This window comes from Chiloscyllium plagiosum, unplaced genomic scaffold, assembly GCF_037043375.1.
Source record: "Chiloscyllium plagiosum isolate Xiang-an unplaced genomic scaffold, Cpla_swu_hap1 HiC_scaffold_9, whole genome shotgun sequence".
NCBI classification, from domain to species: domain Eukaryota; kingdom Metazoa; phylum Chordata; class Chondrichthyes; order Orectolobiformes; family Hemiscylliidae; genus Chiloscyllium; species Chiloscyllium plagiosum.
Genome location: NW_028270147.1, coordinates 105,061,723 through 105,082,012, shown reverse-complemented (window position 1 = coordinate 105,082,012; position 20,290 = coordinate 105,061,723). Strand labels below are relative to the sequence as shown.

General features: G+C 46.2%; 1 pseudogene and 1 gene segment (V, D, J or C); both read right to left on the bottom strand.

Moving 5' to 3' along the window:
- The window catches only part of LOC148149223 (centrosome-associated protein 350-like), a 758,453-nt pseudogene that overhangs the window by 577,876 nt on the left and 160,287 nt on the right, over positions 1 to 20,290 (bottom strand).
- LOC148149224 (Ig kappa chain V-V region MOPC 21-like) overlaps positions 1 to 20,290 on the bottom strand; it is a 194,294-nt gene that overhangs the window by 173,103 nt on the left and 901 nt on the right.

The following is a 20,290-nucleotide window of genomic DNA, read 5'->3' as shown; positions in this document are numbered from 1 at the left end:
CGACACCTGGGCCTGAGGCAGGAGCCCAAGCTCCAACACACTACACATGAAACTTAAGACAGAGTGGGGTCATGAAGTCTGGCCATATGTTCCTCTGGGACTGGGACGGAGTGAGGGAACAGGGACAATTGTAGAAGAGTCAATAAGGATTAACGCAACATGGAGAGGGTGTTTTGGAAAGGGGCGAGAGGAGGAAATATACTTTTTGCCACCCAACGCTGACATACTCTCCGTGTATCACATCATGAATAAAACAGCACACTGTGAAGACAATCAAAAGTTACACCAAAGTACTTATTTTTGATCTATCATAGCATGCAGAGCATTTTCATTATGGTGCAATTAGGTATCCTGGTTCAAAAGATGTACTCTCGCTCTCTCTCCTCGTTTGTACAGATTCAGCCGGTTAGATCCTCACAGAGCCCCAGTTTATTTGGACTGTTCAGTAATGTGGGGATGCCGATGGTGGACTGGGGTACACCTGTTGAAGGAGCAGCGCTTCGGAAGCTTGTGATTTCAAATGAATCTATTGGGCTAGAACCTGGTGTTGTGTGTCCTCTGATTTGTATTGTTTGGGCACAGTGAAACAGCTGCTTTCTAGTTACTATGGAGGACTTGCACAGCTGCTGAAGACTATGGGTAATGACTCCTTCCATTAGCTGCAAACACACCAGTAGTCATTCCAGTGGATTCCAGTGGGAATGACCAATCAGTTGCTTTGACCTGGTTCCCCATTCTCCCTTTGTCCTGTAAACCATACTGGCCTGAGTAAATGAACATTGAAACCCAACCTCAACAGCTTTTTATTTTGGATTGAGGGTTCCAGATTTCCATCACTCTGTCGGAAGGAATTTTTCCTGAAATCGTCTGAATTACAATTTTAACAACCCTCTTGTTCTGGACTCTGGCACTGGAGAAAGCAATTTACATCAACATTGTTCATCATCTCTGGGGAAAAGTCTCGCTGATGTAACCTGTTCTCTCTCATTAACAGTTTCTGATCTGAAGGTGACATGACAGGCTGGATACTGAGAGGGTGATTCCTGTTATCGGGCAGATGAGAACTGGAGGGCCGGTTTAACACAAAGCAGTCTCCCATTGAAAAGGAAGGAGGGGTTTTCTTGCTGAGGGTTGACAGTCTGTGGAATTCTCTTCTCTACATGGGAATGGAGGTTCACTCATGGAGTTGGCTCAAGGTTGTGGTAGACAGATTTTTTGATGAACAAGGCAATTAAGGATAATGGGAGGGGGTGGGGAAGCAGAAAGTGCAGGTGAGACCATAAGCAGTGATCTTCTTCATTGGCAGAGCAGCTCCCAAAAGGCCTGCTCCTGCTCCTGGGTCCTATGTTCTGGCAGAGGCTGCAGCAATCCAGGACCCCCATCTTCCCTTTGTCACTCACTGACAAAAATGTAATTTTAAAATGAAAATTATTTTCTTGAACAAGACCAACTCAACTCTTGTTGCAGTCTTTTTCTTTACTGGCTTATAATTTTAACAGGGTTTTAGAAACACGTCATTTGTCTTATGTTGCAGTGGAGACAGGCACAAGGCAGTGAGGCCTCAGAGAACACCGAGAGCTTTCACTCTGCACAACAAGGCTGTCAGCACAAGCATCTGGTGACAGGATTGTAGGGGGTTGAAAAGGAGATAGTCACGGAGAAAAGAGACCTATTGTTCAAAATAAAACCTCTTCGTATATTCCCACACTCTAATGAATTAATGTTAGAGGATTAGAGACACAGAACGGTGAGAGTGTGGTGGCTCAGAGGCTAAAAGGCAGACAGCAAGGAGCTGCATTATTCCTTCTCATTATTATTTCTGCTTCATCATTGGCGAGCTTCATAATTATTGCCCACCCCCAGTTGCTTGGACTAAGTTCTTTGCTGAGCCAAATCATGGGGTCATTAAAAATGGATCATGTCACATTGGAGCAGGAGTCCCAGACCAGGCTCCCTCGCCGAAAGAACATTCGTGAACATCACATTGATTTTCATGTCTTTTTTTGTACAGATTCCAGCGCCTTCCTTCCCAGATATTACATGGCTCACCACCGCCCTCTCCAGGACAATTAGGGAAAGGCAACACCTGCCCCATATCAGGAGAAATCAGGAGAAATGATGTAAAATTAAAATGATCAAACTGCTGAGGCTTGAATTCATCTCTTGAAAGACTGGAGCTTCGGCCAGAAGCAGTGCCATGACATGGGTGACCCTGGTTTGTCAGACTGAAAGGTGGAGTGTCCTTCGGATTGACACCGGGATCAGGCACAAAATGAATTACACTCAAAGACCGAACAAACGGCCCCCAAACTGCACAGAACAGCACTTGCGGCTTCGCGTGCCAGTCTCCATCCTTGCTGTTGCCCTTCCCTAACTGTCCTGGAGAGGGCGGTGGTGAGCCATGAGTGTCTCGAAGAGGATCTGACAGAGGGACAAGGTCATGTCCTCGGCCTGAGCACAACTGCCTGACCTGCTGTGCTTTTCCAGCACCACACTTTTCGACTCCGAGTAAACTATCCCTCAGGCGAATGAGCTGTGGCACATGGGAAAACGTGAGTGTTGGAAAGGCACCGGCAGCCTGGTCAGCCTGCAGAGGGGCAGAAACAGATTTGATGAATGAACTGATATCCTTCTGAGCTGAAATACAGACTTAGGCTTTCAGAGCTACACAGTTTACATTGTTACTGACCGTGGCTCCATGGGCAATGCTCCTGCTTTAGAGTCAAAATGGTCATTAGATTGAAAGGCACCTCAGAAACAAGAGCACAGAATCCAGGCTGAGGCTGCGGTGAGCTCTTGCACCATGTTATGTATGGGATGTTCATTTAAAGCCCCACCAGCACCACCCAGACCCCAATCCCTCCACCTCAGGGGGCTCGACAAGATCCCATTCTGAAGAGATTCCCTCGGGTATCCTGCTCAAAATTCATCTAATGCCACCAAAACAGATTTGTCTCATCATTCATTTGCTGATTTTGGGACCTCAGCATTTTGTCTTGTGAAGGGGATTGCACTTCGCACGCAGCTTTAAATATCCTGGGACGATTAAAAAAAACACTGCACCAACAAGAGTTCTCTCTCCATTTTCATGTAAAAGGGGAGCAATGAGCAAGTGAAAATCCAGACTGAATGCAAACACTGAAGCTTCAGCTGAAAGGCTTTTTGCACCATGTTAACCTGCTCCCTGGGCATTTCCTTCCAATGTCCGAGATGGTTATCAGGCTGGGATGGAGGCTTGCAGGAGGCTGGAAGAACACAGCAAGTCAGGCAGAATCTGGAGGTGGAGGAGTCAACATTTCGGGTATAACTCTTCTTCAGAACTGCAGGTGGGGGTGGGGGGAGCTGCAAATCAAGGTGGGATCAGTTGTTTGGGCGGGTGGAGGGGAATGGTGGAGTGGTCGGTATTGAATGATGAACACAGGTAGAGGGTTTGAAGTGGTTGGTCGATGGGATGAATGAATCCGTTTAGTGGCTGGAAGGGTCCATAAGTGGAATAGAATGGAGGAGGGGGACAGGAAAGGGAGTTGAAATTTGTGAAAGGGAGGCTTTTTGAAATTGGAGAACTCAATGTTGATTCCTCTGGGTTTAAGCTACCCCAGGCAAAAGATAATTATTTGTTCGTCCAACTTGCAGTCTGATTGCTTGTGGCAATGGAGGAGGCAGAGGATGGTCATGTCAGAGAGGGAATAGGAAGGGGAATTGAAATAGGCAGTGACTGGGAGGCCAGGTCAGCCTTTGTGAGCATGGCTGAGATGCTCAGCAAAACATGCCCTTAGTTTATGTTCGGTCTCACTGATGCAGAGAAGACCACAACGGGTGCACTGGGTACAATAAACTAGGTTGGAGGAGAGGCAGGTGAACCTCTGTCTGACCTGGAAGGACTGGGGTCCTGCATGGAAATGACAGGCGTGGTGTGTCGGCAGGTTTTGCATCTTTTACGGTTGCAGGGGAAGGTACCAGGGTTTTGTTGGGGGAGGAGGGGGTAGGTGTGAAGAGTGGTGAAAACAAGGATTGGCAAAGGGAACAGTCCTTGTGGAAGGCAGAGAGGGGTGGGGAGGGGAAGGTGTTCTTGGTAGTGGGGTCTAGCTGGAGTTGGCAGAATTGTTTGAGGATGATACGTTGGATGTGGAGATTGGTGGGGCGTAAGGTGAACACCCCCCTGCATTTTGGAGGGGGGTGTTTAGATTTGGGGAGCAGAGAATGGAGGAGGTACGGTGGAGGGCTGTCTGGATGGCAGAAGTGGGAAAAGTACATTGTTCAAAATAGGTGGACATCTGGGACACTTGGGAGTGGAGCATCTCCTCATTCGAGCAGATGTGACGGAGATGGAAGAATTGGGAAAACGGGATGGTGTTCTTGCAGGACACTGGTTGGGAGAAGGTGTTGTCCAGGTAGTTGTGTGAGTCTGTGGGTTTACAGTAAATGTCTGTTCCTAGACTGTCACCGGAGATGGAAATGGGGCGGTCAAGAAAGGAGAAGGATTTGTCCAAGATAGACTACGTGAATTTAAGGGCAGGTTGGAAGTTGTTAGCAAAGTCAATGAACTGCTCCAGTTCAGCCTGTGTGCAGGATGCAGCACTGATGCAGTCACTGATGTAATGGCGGAAGGTTTGGGAAACGGTGCCTGTGCATGTACTGGTGAGGTGTTGTTTGATGTAGCCGACAACAAGCAGACATAGCTGGGACCCATGGCCACCCACTGGATTTGGAGGAAATGGGAAGAGTTGAAGAAGGCTGACAGATCACATGGAAATGTGTGGAAAAGGTACGCAAGGGCACAGTCCAGGCTTCCTGCAAATATCAGCCTTCCTTCTATTGAAGTGCTTCTTCATAGGAGCTTCTCTATGGCGGTTTCAAATACACATCCTCCGTGGAAATATCACAGACTTTACTGAAATGGAATGAACTGAAAGAAGAGAAGGAAAGGGCGGCACGGTGGCTCAGTGGTTAGCACTGCTGCCTCACAGCGCTGGAGACCCGGGTTCAATTCCCGCCTCAGGCAACTGACTGTGTGGAGTTTGCACGTTCTCCCCGTGTCTGCGTGGGTTTCCTCCGGGTGCTCCGGTTTCCTCCCACAGTCCAAAGATGTGCAGGGTCAGGTGAATTGGCCATGCTAAATTGCCCGTAGTGTTAGGTAAGGGGTAAATGTAGGGGTATGGGTGGGTTTCGCTTCGGCGGGTCGGTGTGGACTTGTTGGGCGGAAGGGCCTGTTTCCACACTGTAATGTAATCTAATCTAAAAAAAAAGAAATGGGAAGAATTAGCCAGACAACGGTGAGCATCAAGAGAGATGGGAGTATGTGGAAGATTCCGTGCCATTAAAAAATCCCAAAGGAATTTGACAAGAAAAGCTCAAATCTTTACAAGGATATAACAGGGAGATTACTCACTGACATCAAACAGGTTGAGTGTGAGGGACCATGTGCCTCTGGTGCCTAACTCTAATATTACAGTCAAGGACGGTTGATGTGTAAATAAAGGGTGACTTGATGATGTGGAGTTATTTCATGATCAATGACCGTGGGCATAGATTTAAGGGAATTGGCTGAAGATTAAGAGGGAATATGAGGAAACACACTTTCGTGCAGAAGGTGGTGATAATTTGTAACTCGCTTTCTGTAAGAATGGTTGAGGCAGAAGCTCTCCCATAACATTGAAGTATTTCGATGTGCAGCTGTGATGCCAAGGTATACAGGGCTACGGGCCAAGTGCTGGAGCATGGAATTAGGATAGTGAGGTGGTTGTTTGACTGGCTTTGACTCATTGGGCCAAAGGGCCTTGTTCTTGTAGACCTGGTTGTAGATGTCTGACTCTGCCAGGACTCCAGCAATGTGGCTGACCCTTATCTACCATTTGAAAGGCCGAGCAAGCCACTCAGTTTCAGGGCAGTTAGGGATGGAGAAAAACTGCTGGTCTTGCCAGTGACACTCACATCCCAGAAAAGAATAGATGGCCTCAGTGATAACACCGTCACCTGAACCTTAAGGTTTCAAGCCCCACTCCAGTCACTGGAGCACTATTCTGAGGCTGGCAAAGGCAAAGACGCCATCTGCTGGATGATCGGTTAAACCACTGCCCTCTCAGGTCGATGTAAATATAAGGACTTTGTGACCATCTCAGGGAAAATTTCCCCAGTGTGCTGACCAATGCTTCTCTTATAACCAATGGCATTAAAACAGATACAAGAGTAAAATACTGCAAATCTCAAATAAAACAAGATGCTGGAGAAAGCGAACAGGTGGAGCCGCTTCAGAGAGAGGAGGGAATAATGTTTTGGGTTCAGTGATGTTTTATCAAAAAGACACCACAGTTTTTGATGATTTTATTTAATTCTAAACTGTTTTCTGTTATTTTGTTTTTTAACATCTTGTTTATCAAATTTCAGCCGGCTTGGTTGGTACCACATCCACAAATATCCATTGCCTCCACACTGACCCTCAGTAACAGTTGTGTGCACTATCTACAAGATACATTGCAGAGATTCAGCAAAGATCCTGAGAGAGCACCTTCCAAACCCATGACCACTTCCATCAAGAAGGACATGGTAGCAGATACACAGGAACACCGCTCTTTGCAAGTTCCCCTCCAAGCCATTCAGCCGTCTGACATGGAAATATATCGCTGTTCCTACATTTTCACTGGGTCAGAATCCTGGAATTCCCTTCCTCAGGACATTGTGTGTCTACCTCCAGCACACAGACTGCAGCGGTTCAAGAAGGCAGCTCAGTGCCACTGTGTACATGACAATGAGAGATGGACAGTAACAAGGCTGGTGAAGAGTAAGAGCAGGTGTGATTAGGGATCTGAAAGCGAGAATGTGATGTTTCAGTTCTTCCTGGACATTTCAATGTTTGTATGAACTTTTGGTCTCCTAATTGCAGAAAGAATATAAATCCATTGGAAGTGTTTCAGAAGGGTTTTACCCGATTGATCCCTGGAATGAGTGGGCTGTGAGATGAGGAAGGATTGGAAAGGCTGGCCTTGTTCTCACTGGAGTTTCGAAGAGTGGGGGGTTTTCCTGTCCCACTGTATTCTCCAAACCCTTATCTGACCCCCTCTTGGGTCATACCTTCCTGCCCCTTACTAACATGGAATTGGACTGCCCAGTCCCGAGGCTTACACCTTCCATCTAGAACAAAGTCTCCAGGTATCTCTGCCCCTCCCTGATGTATCAGGATTCTTACAACTCAGTTTCCAATCCAAACCCCCTGAGTGGGAGTTCCTGTAGTTTTATACAGTCACAACAGATTTATTTACCCCGAATCATTTCAGTTTAATGAACAAATGCTGATCCTACTTACAAATGAAAGAAATCAATTCTTTCATTCAACTAGTACTTGTCCTCAGTCTCTGGATCAATGTTTCAGTGCTTTTCATTTCTTGAATTTCCCTAATGGAGGTTTCCTAAGCATACTATTTATATGGTTCCTTACACAAAGCTCTTCCCAGCTGATCTGGTCAACAGACTCCTGTCCCCTTGTTTATTATTTTGCTATTTTCAATGAAGTGCATGTGCAGGCTCTCATCAGCTGAAGTGACAATCAGTTCACCGAACTCCCACATTGACCAAACTTCCCTGCATCCCCCTCTGTGCCAGCTGCACTGAGTGCCAACTGCAGGATATAGGCTGCCCTGTATTTATACTGATACTAATTGATATCACTTTGTTCTGTTGTGCTATTAGAGTGATAGAGATGTACAGCACGGAGACAGAACCTTCGGTCCAACTCGTCCACGCTGACCAGATATCCCAACGCAATCTAGTTCCACTTGCCACTGCTCAGGTTCTGGGTTAAGCTCGCTCAATTCTCAGTCTGAAGCTTCCTTCTTTCAACCGAGAAATACGTTACTTTTACAACCAACAAATGTGACTTTAATGCTGGAATCTGTTTTGAAGATTAATGGGCTCAATGGTTTGATTCAATGAGGTAAGATATGAAATACCTGTGACACTTGTTGTAATCCAGTCTTCTCTAACCAATCTCTTCAGGGGCCTGGATGAGAGTGAGGAGATTGGCTTTTGATGGAACTACCCACAGACTCAAGTCAAAAGAAGCAAAGCAAGAAGGACAAGTGGATCGAATACAAGAGAGCACATTGTGAGGGAAAACCAATTATTACCAAAGGAGAGAGTGACAACATTGAATTGCTTCTGGTGTCATCCTCTGTGCCCTAACATTTCACAGAGCCAGCTCCACATCCTTCCATTGGCTTTGTCATTGAGAGTGAAAAGTTCCCTTTCCACAGCCCTTTTTAAAATGCCCTGCCCCAGGGAATCACTTAGACAGAGAATATTTCACCTTTTCTGGGAAGGTTGGAGAAATATTGGATGTCGATGAGCTGCTTTCTCAGACTTCAGGGTCTGACAGAAGGATGTGTGTAGTCTGTGGATTCTGGAGACAGATCACTGAGATATTCCTCACTCCCATCAAAACCTGACTTTATCCTGATATCAGTTTCCATTCTTCAATATAAAGTACCCCCACCAGTTTCAGACTAGAAATTTCACAGCCAGGCCCCATTTCCTCACATTGGAATCAAGAACTAAACTTGCCCCATCTCAGGATTGCCCTCTGAATGTGGTGTCAGTGTACTAATGCTGTGTTTGAATGAAAGAGCCAGTGGAATCTGGGACTGAGTCCAAGGGGTTTCTGAGCCACCAGCAGCCTCCCCGCTGTGTGAGATTCTGTTTGGATATGATTTCAGCCCCATGGTTCCCACTGATACGAGCCACATGTGGACTGAGGAACACAACAGGCAGGACAATGAGCTGCTCTGGAATCCACCCTGAGCCCTGGATGGTTGCCACTGAGATGGCCCAGGGGCTACAGAATATGATAGCAGAAAGTGGAACCAGTTTATCATTGACTGTTCTCCCCAGCGGTGACTCCCAGACTGAACATTCTCAATCTGACTCCAGGGACACACGGAGCAATTCCATCTCATTTGAAGAGTAAAGAAAACCCAGGTCTAATTTATGGAATATTTATTACCCAGACCCTGTGGAATTGTTATTCTGAGTTCCAAGGCTCTGCTGATGATATTGATCAATAGAGAGTCCCAAGTGGCCCTGATCTGAATTGCTTGGCTCAGGATCTTGCTGTCCCTGATGGATGGGTTGGTGTGAAGGGGGAATGGCCATCACAATATTTTGTACCAGGGATGGATCAAGTCAGTATAGGGGGTGATATGGTGGCTCAGTGGTTAGTACTGCAGCCTCATAGTTCCAGGGACATGGGTTCGATCCCTGCCTCAGGCGAATATCTATGTGGATTTTGCATATTCTCTCCAAATACAAATCAAATGCTGCATGGAATATTTACTTTGCAAACCCTGTGGTATCGTTATTCTGGGTAGCAAGATCCTGCTGGTCAAATTGCAAACTGAACTGCTTGGCTCAGGATCTTGCTGTGCCGAAAGGATGTGTTGGTGTTCAGGGGAATTCCCATCAGATTATTGCGTTCCCCATTGCCCCCTCTATTCTCCTCCTCCTGCTCCATACCTGTGGGTGTGGGGCTTTTCACTTCATACACCTATCCCTGAGGACTCAGCTGTGGCCATTTCCAAAGCACTCACGAGACAGAGACTGAATCATCTTCATCTTTATTCCCTTTTCCAGATTGACATTGACAGAAAACAGTCAGCAATTAACAGCCCAGACTGAGGAAGCTGCACAAATTCACAGCCACAATGAGCTTGAGGAAAACACTTGTGGAGATTTTCTCAATAACATGAGAATCCTGTCCCTTTAAACAGTGACAAAACCTTAAATTGGAACTGGCGGCTGAGCAGGAAGGAGATCTGGTTTACTGAAGCAGAGACTTCTGAGGTTCACATTGTTTTTGCACAGCTGACAGTCTTTAGCATCTTCGAGAGGTTTTACTTGACATCGCAAGTTAACACTGTCCCCATCAAACACATCCAGGTCAGGGAAAGCATGGGGCTAGATAAAGTGTAATGTTTTCTCTACACTATCCCAATGACCTGCCTTAACCCCTGAAGCTCAGAAGTGTCTCCAAGCCTGAGAAGGAAGAGAGTTGAAATTCAGTGCTGACAATGACCTTTGTCCTGCCAGCTCAGCCCTGTTCTATTTAAAGTTGTCTCTCCTCTGCGGACTGTCTTGAACACTCTACACGCACTCTGATCTCCTGATGCTCTTGCTGAGGGGAGAGGGGAGGGTCACGTGGGTGAGGGCACAGGAGAAGCGAGCGTTGGACTCCCAGTCAGACCCAGAGAGGGTCAGCAGGCTGCTGACACTGTAGGTGCTGTCCGAAGCTCGCAGGTAGTTGCTGGTCTGAACCCCGTCCGAAATGACTGCACCGTCCTTCTTCCACTGCACCTCCAGCTCATCGGGATAGAAGTGATTGGCAAGGCACACCAGGGTGGCAGTGCCCTTGGCATTGACCTGCTCCGGGGAGGGGGGCAGCAGGGTCAGCTTGGGCTGAGAGTTCTCACGGCCTGAAAGACAAGAGAAACAATTTTAATCCCTGCTTTTTGAAGGTACATCAATTCTCTGAACAGGAACTGTTAAAACATTTGAACATTTGTATCCAGTACCTAGCATGCCTGACAAAAGCACTGGCATTTTAAAAATTGCTTTTTGGGACGTGTATGGCACTGGCAGAGCCAGTTGCTGCCCATCCCTAACTGTCCCTGAGAAGGTGATGGTGACGCAGCAGAAAGAGAAGGGACAGTCCTGGACCATCATTTAAGGAATGAATGTGGGCAGCTGGAAGGGCAATCAATGTGGGAGCATTTTAGTGACAGTGATCGGAACTCAGTGAGATTGAGAGTAGGGATGGAAATGGAGAACCATGGAGCAAGTGTAAAAGTTTTCATTTGGGAACAACCCATTTTACCAAACTGTGTGGTAATTTGGTAAAAGTGTACTGGAACCATCGACTTGATGGGAGATCAGTGACAGGGCAGTGGGAGGCCTCCAAGGACGAGACAGAGACAGAGATCATTCAGAATCTTTTCCCAAAAGAGTAAGAGTGGCACTCCCAAAGAGAGAGTCTCAGCAAAGATGTGAAACTATCGATATGATGTGGAGGCTCTGGTGTCCGACTGGGGTGGACATGTTCAGGAGTCACATTACACCAGGTTACAGTCCAACAGGTTTATTTAAAATCACGAGCTTTTGAAATGCTGATCCTTCTTCAGGTGAAGCGACTTCAGTGCTGAAGGAACAGTGCTCCGAAAGCTTGTGATTTGAAATAAGCCTGTTGGACTATAACCTGGTGTCGTGTGACTTCTGACCTCAAATGAAGCCCAGTGAGAGAACTGTGTGCAGTTCTGGTCACCACATTGCAGGAAGGATGTGATCCCCCTAGAGATGGGGACAGTGGAGGATTTTGTCAGGAATGAGGAGTATTAGCTTTGATGAATGATTGGTTTGGCTAGGACTGGTTTCTTTGGAACACAGGAGGCTGAGGGGAGATTTGATCGAGGTGTGTAAAATGATGAGGGGTCTGGATCGAGTGGGTAGGAAGGACTGATTTCCATCAGCACAGAGGGCAATAACCATGGGGAGAGATTGAAATGAATTGGGGGCAGGGTTAGAGGGAGTTGAGGAGTAATTGTTTCACCCAGTGGCTGGTGGGATCAGGACCTCACTAGCTGAAAGGGTGAGAGCAGCAGAAACCCTCATCACTTGAAACACCAAAGTCTCCAGAGCTGGTATGTGGGGTGGAGTTCGATACCTCTTTATCAAACCTCCGATCACTCACAGCTCGGGAGAACTTTATCCAAGAACACTAGAGCAGAGTTGGATCAGCACACTTCAGAAAGGAGTCACGTTGGGTGTCCATGTAGAATGTTCTAGATTTTGTTTCAAATCTTCCAGTTCAGCACTGGCGTAAGGTCAAGGGTGAGGCTGCAAAGAGTCTCAGTGTCTTGGGATCAGACAGTGTCATTGCTCTTAATGATCCCATGTTCCCTGGAAGATGGAAGCGTGCATCCAATGGGCAAGGGTCAGGTTCAGGAGACTCCAACCTCCACCTAAGGATGTCGCAGTGGCTCTTTCCACCAGACTCTGCTCAGCAAGATTCCAGAGAACTGGGTGACAATGAGTCGAGGATCAGGTTTTTAGTGATGCTAATTAGGGAATCAATATTGACCAGGCCACCAGGAGAAACAGTCCTGCTGTCTGTCTAATAGGGCCATGGAATGGCATCTCTTATATCTGAAAGGCTCCCAGTGCATCAAAAGAGAGACTTGTATGTCAGGCTCTCCCAAAGCATTTACAGGGAGTGAGGGACTTGTCTGAACACTGGTCACTGTTTAATGCAGAAAACATAATTTGTACATAGCAATATCGCGCAATCGTAAATGAGATTATGGAGCATGTTCAGTGATGTTTCAGGGATGAATATTGACCTGAAGTCAACCCAAAGAGAAAGCAAATGGGTTCGTTTGCACAGGACGTGAGAAAATGAAAGGCACAGGAGAAGGTGGGATTCGTGGTTAGTAATGGGTTTGATTGTTACCAGAAAATAAAAGGAAGGATCAGAATTTGTGAATGTCATATTGTAACAAGGCAATACAGAAGTGCAGGGGAACTTGACAGTAGAAATAACTTAAAGTCTTTGTATGAAGCATTCGGAATAAGGTAGACAGAATGATGCCACAAATTGAGGTTCCCAAGGACTTTAAAATCATTAAAGTGACGCAGGGCTCAGGAGAGGTTAATAAAGTTCCCAGAATAATTAATAGGACATAGATTATGGAAAGGGTCAGAAAATTAATTTTAGGCATAGTGCATAAGGGGACAACTATGAAAAGGAGGGCAGTCAATGCAGGACTGAGGGTGTTGTACCTGAATGCAGGGAGTATCCGAAATAAGGTAAATGAGCTTGTAGCGCAGATTGGAATTGGCAGGTATGATGTTTTGAGTATCACAGAGATGTGGCTGTAAGGGGTTGAGGGCTGGGAATGAAATACTCAAGGATGCACATCCGATTGACAGGACATGCTGATGGGCTGATGGGGGTGGGGTTACCTTCTTGGTAAGAAATGAAATAAGATCAATCACAAGAAGGGATTTAGAGTTGAAATGCATTTAATCTGTGTGGGTGGAGTTGAGGAGTTGCAAGGGAGAAAGAGCATGATGAGAACTTTGCACAGCTCCCCCCTCCCCCCCAGCAGTAGTCAGGATATGAGGAAGAAAATAAATCAGGAGATAGAGAAGGATGTAATAAAGGCCCTGCTACAATAGTCATGAGGGACTTCAATATGCAGGTAGACTGGAAAATTAAGTTGTTTGGGGATCTCAAGGGAAGAAATTAATGGAATGTCTACGAGATGGTTTTTGGAGCGGCTTGTGGTAGAGTTCACTATGGAATAGGCAATTCTGGATTGGGTGATGTGTAATGAAGCAGACCTGATTAGGGAACTTAGGGTGAAGGAATCCCTTGGGGGCATTGACCGTAATATGACAGAATTCACCCTGCAGTTTGTGACAGAGAATCTGGAGTTAGAGGTACCAGTAATGCAATTAACTTAAGGTAACTACATAGACATGAGGGAGGAGCTGGCCAGAGTTGATAAGAGAGAATGAAGCAGCAATGGCAGGAGTTTCTGGGGGTAATTTGGGAGGCAGAGCAGGAATTCAACCCAAGGAAGAAGAAAGATACTGAGTGGCGGCCAAGGCAACCATGGCTGATGAGGGAAGTCAGGGTCAGCATCAAAGCAAAAGAAAAAACATGCAATGTGGTGGAGATTATTGGGAAGCCAGAGGATTGGGAAGCCTTTAAAAACAGCAGAGAGTAACTAAATAAAAGTAAGGGTGGGTGTGTAAATAAAATATAAGGGTAAGCGAGCTAGTAACATAAAAGAATATTGCAAGAGGTTTTCTTTAGATATATGAAAGGCAAGAGGGAGTCAATAATAGAAATTGTACCACTGGAAAAGGCAGAAGTAGTAATGGGGAACAAAGAAATGGTGGAAGAAGTGCATCGGTGCTTTAAATCAGCTTTCACAGTGGTGTGACAATGCTGCTCATTTCACAAGGTTAAGTGGTCCTTGGATTTTTTTTCAAGAGGGGTTGTAAAGGCAGAGGTTCCAATTTGTCTGGGTTAGGGACTTTGCTCATGGCTAACAGATACTGCCTAAGGCAGCAGTCAGGGAAAAGGCGTTTAGGTTTTATATTAAACACTTGTCCAATAAAAGGAGAGTGGCCTGTTTGCTGTTTTTGTGACAATACTGTTCACTTCACTTGTGAAGTGAACAGTATTGTCACACATGGGTGGCACGGTGGCACAGTGGTTAGCACTACTGCCTCACAGCGCCAGAGACCCGGGTTCAATTCCTGCCTCAGGTGACTGACTGTGTGGAGTTTGCACGTTCTCCCCATGTCTGCGTGGGTTTCCTCCAGGTGCTCCGGTTTCCTCCCACAGTCCAAAAGATGTGAAAGTCAGGTGAATTGGCCATGCTAAATTGCCCGTACTGTTAGGTAAGAAGGGGTAAATGTAGGGGTATGGGTGGGTTGCGCTTCGGCGGGTCGGTGTGGACTTGTTGGGCCGAAGGGCCTGTTTCCATACTGTAAGTAATCTAATCTTTTGACAAACAGTCGGTTGGAAGCTCCTGGATAAAGAAAGCTGCTGGTGAGAAAGGTTCCCCAATTCAACATTTTCCAGTGGACTCACTGTCTGAAATTCCTCTCCTGTAAGAACCCCTGTGTTTATATTTATCTTTTTGCCGAGGCTGTTGCAGCAAATTGGAACAGCTCTTTATCAAGTTACATTTTCTCGTCAGTTGGGTTTTCAAATAGTTAAGTTATTCTAAAGTCTGTTTTCTTTTGATTGTGTGTAAATAAATTCTCTTTTCCTTCAAGCTGAGTGGTTTGGCCAGTTGTATCAATCCTGGACTATCCAGGTTACATTTGCTTAACACAATTCGAAAAGGTAAGGTCTGGGCTGCATTCTCAAAATGTTTCGAAGGGTCTGGCCTGGTCCATAACAATGTCATAGAGTCCTACAGCATGGAGACAGGCCATTTGGGCCAAACTGGTCCATGCCAACCAAAATGTCCATTTACCCTAATCCTGCACTTGGCCCATATCCTTCTGAATCCTTTCCTTTGCTGTATTTGTCCAAATGAATTTTAAATGTTATTAATGTACCCACCTCAACCACTTCCACTGGCAGCTCATTCCATATGCGAACAACCCTCTGTGTAAAAAGGTTGCCCCTCAGGTTCCCTTTTATTCTTTCCCCTCTAACCTTAAACTGATGCGCTGTAGTCCATATTTGCAAACCCTGGGGAAAAGACTGAGTGAATTCACCCTATCCATGCCTCTCATGATCTTATGAGGTCCTCCCTGAGTCTCCTACACTCTAAAGAAAAAAGTACTCTCCCTTTAACCCAAACCATTGAATCCTGGCAACATCCTTGCAAATTTCTTCTGCACTCTTTCCAGGTTAATAACATCCTTCCTGTAACAAGGTGACCAAAACTGAACACAATATTCCAAGTGTGGCTTCACCAATGTCCTGTATAACTGCAACATAACTTCCCAACGTCTGTAGTCAATGCCCTGACTGATGAAGGGCACTGCAGAAAAAGCTCTCTTCTCTGCTCTATTTACTGTGACTCCATTTCCAGAGAACTGCTTACCTGAATTCTAAGGTCCCTCTGTTCCACTATATTCCTTAAGGCCCTATCATTCACCATGAAACTCCTACCTTGCTTTAAATTTCCAAAATACAAGACCTCACATTTATCTGTATTAAACTCTATTTGTCATTTCTCAGCCCACTTCCCCAGCTGAGCATGTCCTGCTGCAATTTCTGATAACTGTCCACAGTGCTGCTTATTTGAGTGTCATCAGCAAACTCACTAACCATGCCTTGTACATTCTCATCCAAAACATTGATATAGATAACAAACAGTAATGGGCCCAGCACTGACCCCTGAGGCACTCCACTAGTCACAGGCGTCCAGTACAATAAGGATTCTTCCCCTATTACCCTGTGCTTTCTACCATCAAGCCAATCGTGTATCCAATTTGCCAGGTCACCTTGGATTCCATTCAATCTAACCTTCCATAACAGCCTACCATGTGGAACCTTATCAAAGGCTTCACTGAAATCCATATAGACCACATCTACCATCCTGCCCTCATCAACCTTCCTGGTCAATTCATCAAAGTACCTGAACAAATTTGTGAGGCATATTCTCCCACTCACAAAGTCATGCTGACAACTCCTAATCAAATCCACTCTTTCCAAATGCATGCATACCTTATCTTATCAAACAACTTACCGATCACAAATGTTCAGCTTATAATTCCCAGGCTTTTGTTTTGCAGCCCTTTTTGAACAATGGCACAGTCTTCTGGGACCTCACCTGTGGCTAACCATGATACTAAAATATCAGCCAGCACACCTGACCTTCAAGAAAGTTGGGAGCAGAAGTGAGTGGAGAGGGCATCACTAAGGTGGAGGGGTTGAGGCAGCTGAAAGGTCTGAAGGTGGATAAATCATTCAGACCCGAAGGACTACACCCCAGAGTTCTGATGGAGATAGCTAAGGTAATTGTAGGGCCATTGGCTGTGATCTTTCAGAAATCACTGGAGTCAGGGGTGGTCCCAGAAGACTGGAAAATAGTGAATGTAACATCCCTATTTAAGAAAGGAGGGAGGCAGAGATGGGACATTATAAGCTGGTTAGCCTGACCTCGGTCATTGGTAAGATTTTAGAGGTCTACTTAAGGGTGAGATTGCAGGTATTTGGAATCTCACCCTTAAGCCTGGTAAAATTGCAGCCTGGTAAAATTGGGCTGAGTCAGCACAACTTCATCAAAGGGAGGCATGCCTGACAAATCTGTTAGAAATCTTTGAGGAGGTAACAAGTGAGTTAGACAAAGGAGAGCCAGTGGATGTGATCCATTTGGATTTCCACAAGGCCTTTGACAGGGTACAATAAAGGAGAATGTTAAGTCAAATCAGAGCCCATGTTGTCAGGAGCAAGGCACTGCGGTGGGTAGAGGATTGGTTGACCGGCACAAAGGCGAGAGTAGGGACAAAGGGATTTTTTTTCTGGATGGCAGTTGGTGCTTTGTGGCGATCCGCAGGGATCTGTGTTGGGACCACAACTATTCACATTATCTATTAACAATCTGGATAAGGAACTGAAGATATTGTTCATATGTTTGTAGATGACACAAAAATTGGTGAAAGGACAGGTGGAGTTGAGGGAGTGGGGGAGATTGCAGAAGGACTTGGTCAGGCTAGGAGAATGTGCAAAGAAGTGGCAGGTGGAGTACAATGTGGGAACTTGTGAGGCTAGATACTTTGGTGGGAAGAATAGAGGCACAGACTGTTTTCTAAGTGAGGAAAGATTTCAGAAATCTGAAGCACAAAGAGAATTGGGAGTCCTTGCTCAGGTTTCTCTGAAGGTTAACGTGCAGGTTCACCATTGGCAGTTTGAAAGGCAATTACAATCTTAGCATTAACTTTAACGTCAGAGGTGTACTGCTGCGTTTGTATAAGTCTCTGATCAGACCAGATTTGGAATTTTGGGCTCCTTATTAAGGAAGGATGTGCTGTCATTGGAGAGGGCCCAGAGGAAAAAGTGAGAAAGAATAAGAATGATCCTGGGAATGAAGGGGGTGCCATATAAAGAGTGGTTGAGGATTCTGGATCTGTATACAATTGTGTTTAGAAAGATGAGGGGGGAATCTTATTGAAACTACAGAATATTGAGAGACCTGGAGAACATGGAGAAGGTGTTTCCACGAGTAGAAGAAACTAGGGCCCGAAGGCACAGCCTCAGAGTGAAGAATGATCCATCAGAACTGAGATAAGGAGGCATTTCTTCAGCCACAGGGTGGTGAATCTGCGGAACTCATTGTCACAGAGGTCTATGGAGGCCACGGTGTTGAGAGTATTTAAAACAGAGACAGATACATTCTTGATCAGTAAGGAGATCAAAAGTTAAAAGGAGAATGGGGTTGAGGAACACATCACACAAGATCAAATGGCAGAGCAGACTCTATTCTGACTGGCCTAATTCTGCTCCTATATCTTAAGTATTTTGAGTTTATGTAGAGGTTCCTGGAAAACTGGAAGTACGGTCACTTAGTGGTTAGCCCTGCTGCCTCACAGCGCTATAGACCCAGGTTTGATTCTAGCTGTCTGTGTGGAGTTTGCACATTCTCCCTGTGCCTGCATGGGTTTCCTCCGGGTGCTCTGGTTTCCTCCCACAGTCCAAAGCTGTGCAGGTTCGGTGAATTGGCCATGCTCAATTGCCCATAGTGTAGGTTAGGTACATTAGTCAGGAGTAAATGTAGGTTAAAAAGGTAGGGGAATGGGTCTGGGTGGGTTACTGTTCAGAGGGTCAGTGTGGACTTGTTGGACCAAATGGCCTGGTTCCATACTGTAGGAATTCTATGATTCTATGGACATTCAAAGTACTGGATTGTGAGCCCTGCTGGAGCTGTTTCTCAAAACTACTTTGACAAAAGATAATCAGGGAGTGGTGAGAGTGTACATCAGGTTGCATGAGGGAACTGCTTGTCCTGCTTCTTGGAATACCATGAGCACAGGAAGTGTGGTCAGTGACTGTAGTTGGAACTCCAGGTTTTGGAGCTTGAGTAGCAGCTGGTGTCAGTGCGGAGCGTCCGTGAGGCTGAGAGCTCCGTGGAGAGCACGTTTCTAGATGTGGTCACTCTGCAGTTTCAGAGTATGGAGGGAGAGAGGGAATGGGGGAGCAGCAGACAGTCCAACAGGGCCAGGCAGCTAGTACAGGAATCCTGTGAGTGCATTCCACTCTCCAACCAGGATTCAGTTTGGAATCCTGATCAGAATGATGGTTCATCTGGGGAGTGCAGCCAGAGCCAAGTCTCTGGCGCCATGGGGGGGCTCAGCTGTACAGGGGGGGCACAAGGAAGACTGAAAGAGCAATAGTGAGAGGAGATTTGAAAGTGAAGGCAATCAATAGGTATTTCTGCAGTTGCAGATGGGAATCCAGGATGGTGTGTTGTCTCCCTGGTGCCTGGGTCAAGGCTGTCACTGAGCTGCTGCAGAGCACCCTGAGGGGAGAGGGGGAACAGGCAGCAGTCATGGTCCACATCGGTCTCAGTGACAGAGGGAGAAAAGGGATGTGGTCCTGCAGTCAGAATGTAGGGAGTTCCAGAGGGAATTAGCAGCAGGAACTCAAAAGTAGGAATCTCCAAGATTATCCCCAGTGCCCCACGCAAGTAAGAATAGAAAGAGGAGGATAGCACAGGTGACTGTGGAACTGAAAAGACAGTCCAGGAGGAAGGGCTTTCGATTATTTTAACAGTGGGACTGGCTTTGGGGGGAGATGGACATGTACAGACCAGACGGGTTGCTCCTGAACAGACCTGGGACTGAGTTCCTTTGTAGTGATTTACTCGTGCTGCTGAAGAGGGTTTAAACTAACTTGGCTGGGCTGTGGGATCCAAGAGATAATACCAGAGAGGAACACAAAGGTGCACAGAATCCTGGGAGAGATAGATAGCACCAGAATAAGGAATATAACTTCTGACCCAGTTTCAGAGTGAGGGAGAGAGAGTAATAAATTCTAAATCAGGGTCACTGTGTAAGGATGGGACTGCATGGAGTGTTGGGAATAAGACTGGGAAGGTACAACCACAAAGTGTTAAGTGGAATCTGATGTGTGTCTCTCACATAGGAAGATAAGATAATAAGAACATTAGAAATAGGAGCAGGAGTGGGCTATCTGACCCATCGAGGATGGGGGACGTTAGTTATGAAGATAGACTGAAGAAGTTGGGACTGTCTTCCTCAGAGAAGAGAAGGCAGAGAGGAGATTTGATCGAGAAATTCAAAATCAGGAGGGGTCTGAACAGAGTAAACCAGGAGAAAATGTTCCCACCTGAGAAAGAATTGAGAGGGAGAGGCCATGGATTGAAAATAATTGGTAAAAGAAGCAAAAGTGAGATGAGGGGAAAACATTTTCAGCCAGTGAGTGGTTAAGGTGTGGAATTCGCTGCCTGAGAGTGTGATGGAGGCAGCTTCAATTGAAACATTCCGAAGGGAATGAGACTGTTATTTGAAAAGGAACAATGTGCAGGGTGACAGGGAGAAGGCAGGAGAATGACACTCAGTCAATTGCTCATTTAGAGAGCTAGTACAGACAGGATGGGCGGAACGGCCTTCTTGTGCACTGTAACAATTCTGTGATTGTGTGATTGAGCAGAGTTAAAGCTGGGGGAGGTGGGAGCTCGGTGTCTCACTGTGCTGCTGCTGCTGCTGCTGCTGCTGCTGCTGAGGTCAGTGAGATCAGAGACTGGGACAGGGAGCC